Below are 9012 nucleotides of genomic sequence, written 5' to 3'. Positions count from 1 at the left end.
AGCATACATGTTGCTACTGGATGATGTGTCTCACCTTTACGGATTTCTAGTTGTGTTCTTTTTTTATTTTCCATACATCTTTTTGTGAGAAAGGCGAAATTAAACTCGTTTGTGTATGTCTCCATTTAGCCAAATCTTTATAACGCTTAGGCAGGTCAAAATGAGAGTATCATAGACAATATCATGCATTAAATGCAAAAAAAAATGAGTGTCATATTATAATACCATATCGTAATAAAGTTATGCTATTATGTGTCATGAATGATACTCTTTTCGTCACAAAATAAGTGTCTTAACCTTAGTATAATTTTGTGCTAAAATTAATACTGTATAAACTTGAGACACTTATTTTGAGACGGAGGGAGTAATAAATAAGGTACTCGGAGCACAGCAGCGATGCAGTTAGGCCGGCCCATGTATCCCGCTTTTGGGAAGCTTCCCAGCTCGTTTCTTTTTCGTTTCCGTTATTCTGCATCATGTTTTGTTCTTTTTTTCTGTTTTTTATTTCCTTATTCTTTTCGCCCTTTTTCCTAGTGCGCGCACTTTTTTTGAAATACAATTACTTTTTAATGTTTGTCAACTTTCTCAAATTTGTGATATCTTTCAAATTCAAATAGTTATTTTGAAATTTTCGAACTTATTTTAAAATTTATAAACTTTTTTTCCAGTTTGTGAACATTTATTGAATCCACCTATAATTTACAAATTCAGAATCTTTAATTCATCAATAGTTTTCGAAGACATGTTTTGTTTTTCTAAATCATGAAAATTTTAAACCGCGAATTCTTTTATATTCAGGAACCATTTTTGAATTGAAAAAAACTCACAAGCCATTTTTCTGATTTGAGAACATTTTTTCAAAATTGACAGTTATCATTAATTGAAATGAAACAGCTCAAAAAAATGTTGTCTCAAAATGGGTCGCGGCCCCTTGGGGGGCGGAAGCGTGTTTCCATCCCTATACTGTATCCCATGCACAAAATACAAGAACTCATAGTCACAAATGCTAGGTATCGCTCATTGTGAGGGCTGGGCTGGTTACTTTGGAGAGCGAGCGAGCAAACTGTTACAACCGATTTTCGGAACCTTTTGAAATCGAGCAAGCAAACCGATTTTTTTATTTTACTATTTTATTTCCTTTTTACTTTTATTTCACTTTTTCCTTTTTACATTTCTATTTTTTCCATTTTTCGATTTTAAAAAATCACAATTTTCAATTTTAATTTGAAATTTAACAAATTGTTCACACTTTTAAATTGTGTTCATGTTTTTTTGAAATTTCAAAAATTATTTACAGTTCAAAAAATGGTTGGATTTTTCAAAACTGTTCACCATTTTCTATATAATAAATTTCAAAAATCATTCGCATTTATCAAAAGTTATTTGATATTTTTTATTCACTTGAGCATTTTCGATTTTGCAAAAATATGAAGTCATGAAGATATTTTTGAAATTGTGATTTTTTTGTGTTCATGAGCATTTTTTGAATTAAAAAAACATGAACCATTTTGAAAACTTGAGAAGCTTTTCCCAATTTATAATTTGAATGAAAGAACTCGGAAGAAACCTCAGCTACGCTCTCTCTCTGTCTCGCTATTGGAGAGTTGTGCTCGCGACCGAGGTCGATGTAGTAGCTGCCGGACTCAGACACGGTGCTTCTCGCTCACCGTGAGCGATATGTAGCAGCGACCGCTCCACATTTAGTCATATAGTCGAGCACGTAGACATAGGCATCACTAATTGGGCCATCTCCACTGGAGGACGCTTGCTTAGAGCATCTCCAACCGTCTCCCAACACGCTGCGCGCTAAAAACTGATTTGCGGCACACCCATCACCAGATTTGGCGCGGCGCGCAGCGCTGGGCAACCGCGCTAAAATGCAGCGCGCGCGTAGTTCCAGCAGGCACGCTAAAATGCAGCGCTTGCTTTCGCACAAACAACATATGCGCTCCAAACAAAAGCTAGAAGATCAAACACAAACAAAATAAATCAATAATAAATAGTCAATTTATTATTACAACTCAAACAAATAGTACCTTTCATCAAATACAACAAATAGTTCAACAGTACAACATCAAACGCGCAAATCATGATGCTCTTTGGCGGCCATTTCAAGCCCACCACTCCTCAATGAGATCCTTTTGAAGATCATTATGCGCTGCCGGACGTCGAATGACATGATAGGAGGCAATAAAACGGGTCACCCTTTCAGCCCTCCGCCGCACTCGCACGGGATGTCCCAAGAGCTCATAGTGAGAGTAGTCTACATATTGGCCACGCTTATTCTTAATGATCATATTGTGCATGATCACACAAGCGTGCATAATGTACCAAAGCATTTTTTTAATCCTAAAATCTACCGGTCCTCTCACAATAGCAAATTGGGCTTGTAAAATCCCAAAAGCTCTCTCCACATTTTTTCTAGCCGCTGCCTGACCATTGTGGAAATCAAGATATTTCTCACCTTCTGATTTTTTCAGCGGCTTCACAAATGTTTGCCACTTTGGATAGATGCCATCCACAAGATAGTAGCCATAGTTGTATGTATGTCTATTAGCTACAAACTGCACTGGTGGTAGTTCACCATTTGCAATCTTACTCATCAGTGGTGACCAGTTGACAATGTTGATGTCATTCAAAGATCCAGGCATTCCAAAAAAAGCATAGCAAATCCAAGTCTTTTGATCAGCCAGCGCTTCAAGGATTATAGTGAAACCCTTTTTTTGTCCATGGAATTGGCCATGCCATGCTTTTGGACAATTCTTCCAACTCCAATGCATGCAATCTATTGAGCCAAGCATACTTGGGAACCCGCAAGCTTTGTTCATCTCCAATAGTCTTGCGACGTCTTCAGCATTGGGAGATCTCAAGTACTCCGGGCCAAACACTTGCACAATTCCGACTGCGAAGCGCTTGACACACATGATGGCTTGGCTCTCACCCATGGCTAAGTGATCATCAACTAGATCAGCGGGGATACCGTATGCCAACATACGCAAAGCGGATGTCACCTTTCTGAAAGGTGCTATGCCCGAGCTCTCCGACAACATTCCTCCTCTGCTGAAAAAAGGTCATGGCTCGCTAGTTTCTCTGCAATTCGCCTGGACAACTCGGTGCTCATCCTAAACCGGCCACGAAAGTACGACTCGGGGTGTGTGGGATTCTCCACAAAATAGTGCCTCATCAATCTGTTGTGGGCATCGATCCTCTCCCTCCAAATTTTTTGCCGACCCATAACCGAACCACCATGCTTTGGTTTTTTATTGATGTGCATAGCTAGGATCGTTGCAAGATCCTCCTCCTCTTCCATATCACATTCTTCTTCGGAAGAATCATATGATGAACTCATCTACAATGTTTAAAACTAGGCTATAAGAAACTACAAACAACATGCACCAAATTTCATGTAAAAATGTGAAGTTGGAAGCAATACATACCTTGCGGGCTTTTTGTCGAACACCTTGCGAGCGCCAAGTAGTAGTGGGCAGCCGGGCATTGTTCGTCGGAGGACTGCCGCGCGCGACGGGCAGCGCTGACTAGAGGGAGATGAAGGAAGCCGCGGCCGCGCGGGGAGATACCGCGGAAGCGTCAAAACGGTCGCCGGAAGAAATGGGGTGGCGCGGGCGGCGGCAGCGGCTGGATGGGTAGGTGGAGTTGCGAGTGAGAGCTCGAGAGTCCAGTGCGCGAGAGCGGGCGTAGCAAATAAGCGACGTACGATGGCGTTTTCGTCGGCCCGCTGAATTAGATATGCCGCGCCCGCAGTTTTTGTGCGTCCGCTGGAACGCTCGGAGCGGTAGCGCGCGCGCTAAAAGCACTACTTTTTCAACACGACGCTTACATAACGCGGCTGTTGGAGATGCTCTTAGGCACTTGAGCAGAGGAAAACAAACATTGGAGCCACGGCGCAAACCCAACGTGCATCATGGTTCAAATTGTCCGTTCGTTATGATGCCCTAGGTGCATACATCACCCTGGTTTCACTAGGCACCTATTTAGGCGGCTCGTCTCGCCCGCTAACTCTCGTGTCTCATCCATCCTCGTAGCATTATTTGCTTTCCCATGGAAAATGATAGAACTCTACCTTCCCGATAGGCGTCACCAAGTTCACACAATGTGCAAAAATGTGGTTGCGCCATTTCACCAAGTCCCCTCCCCAGGCACATGCCTTGGGCGTGTTTGGTTGCCCACATTAGGCCCAGCCTGGCCCGCGCGGGAAGAAAGTGGCCCGTTTGGTTGCATGCGTTCATTGTGCGGCCAACATCGCACGTAACTTAAAGCACGTCCAGGCCAGTCCCGGGGGAAACGCCCGAATCGGCAGTAGCTCGCGAGCCTGGCTCGGGCGAGGTAGGGGAGGGTGACGCGCTTCTCCCCTCGTGTGAGCAGGGGAGATGTCGCGAGCTCGCCCGCGTCGCCGAAATCGGTGGGAGGATTTCGGCTCACCTACCGCCGAGTCCACCCCTATTTAGCCCCTCCCCCACCGCCCCAACTCCCGCCACCATTCTTCCTCCGTTCGAGCTTTCCCGCTGACGCGCATCGAGACCGACGAGCAGGTAAGTGGCGCATATTCATCGGCCTGCGGTCCATGACATCGGCGTTCCTTCATCGGTCGGTGTTCATCTTCCACGACCGCCCCCCTCGTCCTCAAGCTGCAGCCATGGCCTTTGTGAGTTCAATCCCCCTTTCTCTCTATTCCTTCTAGCTAGATCTGAGCTGCAGCTAGGGTTTGGTCTAAATGCATGGTTGATTAGTGGTCTGATTTGTGAGCTGATATGGTTGGTTGCTATGCTGCAGTTGCAATTTGTGGTAGGGCTAGATGTTCAAGCATGTGGTAGGCTAGATTAGTAGTAGAGTTTGAAGTTGAACCTTGTGCTTGTGTTGAATCATGCTTAGATCTATGATTTGTAGCTATTGGTGGTCCATTTGTAGCATGCTGTTTGTTATAGATGTATGTTCCTGCTCATAGGTTGTCCGGTATGCTTGGTATGATAGCGATGAAGCATGTGCTTACTATGATAGTGATGAACAATGTACATGTATGCTTCTGCTTTCATGGATTGTCTGGTATGTTGTGTGCTATGCTTACTATCAATGCGTGCTACGATTGTAGGACATGACCACGCAGACGCAAGATCTTAGTTAGGCCCTTGTCGTGTCCGACAGCCAGTTTGCTCCATCATTTGTCAAGGACTCGTAGCCTATGTCCTAGATGGCACCTGATTCAGAGGTGTTCGAGTCTGATTCCCTCTATGTGCCAGTAGTGCTCGTTGAGCCAACTCCTCCTCCTCCAGCTGCTGCGCTGTAATCAAGCTAGCAGCAGCAAAGGCAAAGAAGGATGGTAGGTCGAACAACATGAAGTGGCAGCCGTTCATGTCCACGTTCGTGTTGAACAAGATGTGTGAGCTCATCTCTAGTGGAGTTAGGACTGACAAGGGCTTCAAGGAGGTGCACTTGAACACCGTTGCGAAGTAGGTGTTCGAGTTCTGTGGGCAAGAGGTGTCTGCCACCCAGGTGTACAACCACCTGAGGAAGTGAAGAAGTCGATGGATCCAAGTGTCCAAGCCGAGAGACCTTACCGGCGCCTCATGGGATGAGAACACTTGCTCCATAGTTCTGGAGGCAGAGCACTACGCCGGTCATGTTGCGGTTAGCTCACAACCCTCTTCCTTTTCATACTGTCCACCATTTCCTACTCCTAATCGCAACTAACAACACTTGTGTTTCATTCTTAGGACCACCCAAGGGACGCTGAGTTCCTCAACACACCCATCCAGAACTACAGCCAGATGCAGCACATCTTCTCCTTCGGGCTGGCAACTGGGAAGCATGCCATGGGCTCGGGTGAGCCTCTTGGTTCTCCCATGTCATACTTCCCTGGGACACCGGACGTCGAGGTCCTTGATGGCCCTGACAAGCCCGCTACGAAGCCCTTCGAAAAGACATTTGACCCCTTCCATGATAGGAAGAGGAAGAGAGGAGGCCTGATGGAGGAGGAGATCAATGTCTTTTGCAGCATGACCGAGGCGGTGAAGGAGGTGGCAACAGCCATCAGGGAGTGCAAGCCCCTCGGCGTCCACCCTGGCCTGTATGGCACTGTCATGACCCAGGGTGGCTTCAGCGACGAGGCTCTCATGGCAGCTCTCAGCCACCTGCTTGACAACAAGGCCCAGGGTGTTGAGTTCGTTGCCATGGCCGATGCTCACAGGGTGTTCTGGCTCAGGAGCTGGTTGGGCAAGCACTACTACTAGAGTAGTGCTGCCTGTGAGCGTGCATGATCCCCGACGGCGATGGCGGTTGCGACGACGATGACGATGACGATGACGATGTACATTTTGTGTAGCTAGGGCTCAAAAACTATTTGATGGTCTATATATTTTGGTGAGGTGATATATACTAACCCCTCACGCTGATAGTGAACTTGCGGTGGTAGGACGACACCCTCTTTTGGATGTGGTGGTAGGTTAACACCAAGGTAGTGCTAGGTTGAACTTGCTATGCCGTATGATCATGCATGCTTTACTTCTCTTCTGCTCCATCATTATTTGTGTGCTACTTTGCTTGCTACTTGTGTGCTCCATTGATTTGCTGCTTCAACTCTTGCTCTTGTGAATTTCTAGGGCAAGTGATACGCCGTGTTCATCGGTGAGGCTCCAGGGGTTTATAGTTCATGGGAAGAAGCCAATGCACAATGGCATCGTATAGCAACAACAACTATAGAGGGTTCAAGACTAAGCAGGCAGCAGAACAAGTTTACTCCACCTGGGTGCGAAAGCATGAAGGCAGCAGTGTTGACAGTGACAAGGTTGGAGGTGTCAAAATGGAAGGTGCTAAGGTGGATCGTCAGTTTGGGCTGAAGCTGGAGAACTTCATCATCTTCGCCCAGTTCATCGCCATTGCTGTGTTGTGGTGTTGATGTGCTAGGTGTGATCATTGTGGGTAAGCTCACCAACTAGGGTACGAGGTAAGCACAACATGTACGCCGTATGCAACCAAACACCATGTTCATGTGCCGCTAGGGCCAATGCAGCCAACCAAAAAAAGTGCACTTGTGTATTACCTAATGCAGGGACTTTAGATGCATGCAACCAAACAACTTACAGATGTCATATTAGGATCTGTTTTTGCTCAACCAGTCTAGGTTGAGAAGTGTATCTGATGCAGACATTGTAGCAAACGGCAACCAGACACGCAGTTGGTACTTTGGCACTGAGGTTTAGGTCGAGGCGCCCTATGAGTCAAATTTGATGCGAGGGCTTGGCGTAAAATGAATGTGCGGTGTTCACGCGGAAAGGCCACGCAGATTAGTCGGCTGATAAAGGCCACGGAGGAGCATAAATAGCCACATGGCTCAGCTACCAAGTGTTATCACTCAAACAAATGTACACAGGACAGAGACTTACCCGACAACAAGGACACGCAGCACGGCTGCAGAGCTACCATGGATCTGCCATTAAAACGAACCGATAATTGCCTTGGCCTCTCGCACTCACAAACCAGGCTAACTCGTCACTCTCGCACTCACAGACCAAGCTACCTCGTCAATGGCTCTCGTGGCGAAGCCGAGCTCCGGCGACCAGGGCGGAGACGCACCGCATCTCGTCTTCATCCCGAGCGCCCGCATGGGCCACCTGCTCCCCTTCTCCCGCTTCATCGCCGCCCTCGCGAGCCAAGGCAACGTCGACATCTCCGTCGTGACTGCGCTGCCGATGGTCTCGCAGGCCGAGGCCGAGCACTTCGCCGCCCTCTTCGCCGCCTTCCCCGCCATCCGGCGCATCGACTTCAACCTCCTGCCGCTCGACGACGCCACCCTCGCCGGCACGGACCCCTTCGTCCTGCGGTGGGAGTCCCTGCGCCGCTCCGCCCATCTCCTCGGCCCGCTCATCGCCGGCGCCACGCCACGCGCCTCGGCCGTCGTCACCGACGTCACTCTGGCTTCCCAGGTCATCCCCATAGCCAAGAAGGAGCTGCAGCTCCCGTGCCACATCCTCTTCAGCTCCTGCGCGACCATGCTGTCCTTCCTCGCCTACTTCCCCACCTATCTCGACGGCGCCAACGCCGACCACCTCGCCGGCGACGTCGACATCCCCGGCATTGGACGCATCCCGGTCGATTACCCCCCGAACGTGCTGCGCAACCCCGACAGCCTCTTTACCAAGCAGTTCATCGCCAACGGCCGCGAGATCGCCGAGGCAGACGGCATTCTCCTCAACACGTTTGACGCCTTAGAGCGGGAGGCACTCGCCGCCCTGCGCGACGGCAAGGTCGTTCCCGGGTTCCCTCCGGTGTTCGTAGTCGGCCCGCTTAAGTCGACGAGCACAGAGAAGGAGGCGGTACATGGCGGCGCCTCTTCATCCATCGCCTGGCTCGACGAGCAGCCGGCGCGCTCGGTTGTGTACGTGGCCTTCGGCAACCGCAACGCCGCCGCGCTGGAGCAGATCCACGAGATCGGCGCCGGGCTGGAGGCGAGTGGCTGCCGGTTCCTGTGGGTGGTGAAGACGACGGTGGTGGACCGTGAGGACACGGGCGGAGCTCAACAACGTGCTGGACGACGGGTTCCTGGTGTTCATGGTGTAATTTGGCTAATAGTTTGTTGATAGGCCAAATTAATTAGTGGTCATCCAAGCTAATCAGTTACTATTTTGTTTAAAGATTGCAACAGGAATTTTCATGGACAAGAGGATACTTGGGACATGTCCTAACCAGACTCGGGGTATCTCGGAGTGACCACAATACTACCTAGGACAAGTACTAACAAGGATCAGAGGTCAAAGCTGAAGATTGCAATGCTATGGATGGAGTTACACAGAGGGAAAGTGCAACATGCAGAAATACCCGTGAAGAGTGGAGAAATATGATTCATAAGTGATCGCCATTATGTGTTATGATTAACAACGTTGCCGGTATATTTTATTTATAAAAGGCAAGGCAAGGAGTGCTTATACTGTGAATATGGCCAAGACGGGTTGCCATGCAGGTTAGCTATACGTGTTAGCTGGACGATTAAAAACGTAAAGT

The 9012-nt window shown here is 48.3% G+C and overlaps 1 pseudogene; it reads left to right on the top strand.

The window, feature by feature from the left end:
* The first annotated feature begins 7499 nt into the window (after positions 1 to 7499).
* Positions 7500 to 9012, top strand: part of LOC119308345 — a 7480-nt pseudogene continuing 5967 nt past the window's right edge.

Source organism: Triticum dicoccoides, chromosome 1B (genome assembly GCF_002162155.2).
Source record: "Triticum dicoccoides isolate Atlit2015 ecotype Zavitan chromosome 1B, WEW_v2.0, whole genome shotgun sequence".
NCBI classification, from domain to species: Eukaryota; Viridiplantae; Streptophyta; class Magnoliopsida; order Poales; family Poaceae; genus Triticum; species Triticum dicoccoides.
The sequence above is the reverse complement of the archived record's forward strand: the minus strand, read 5'-3'. Positions and strand labels throughout refer to the sequence as shown.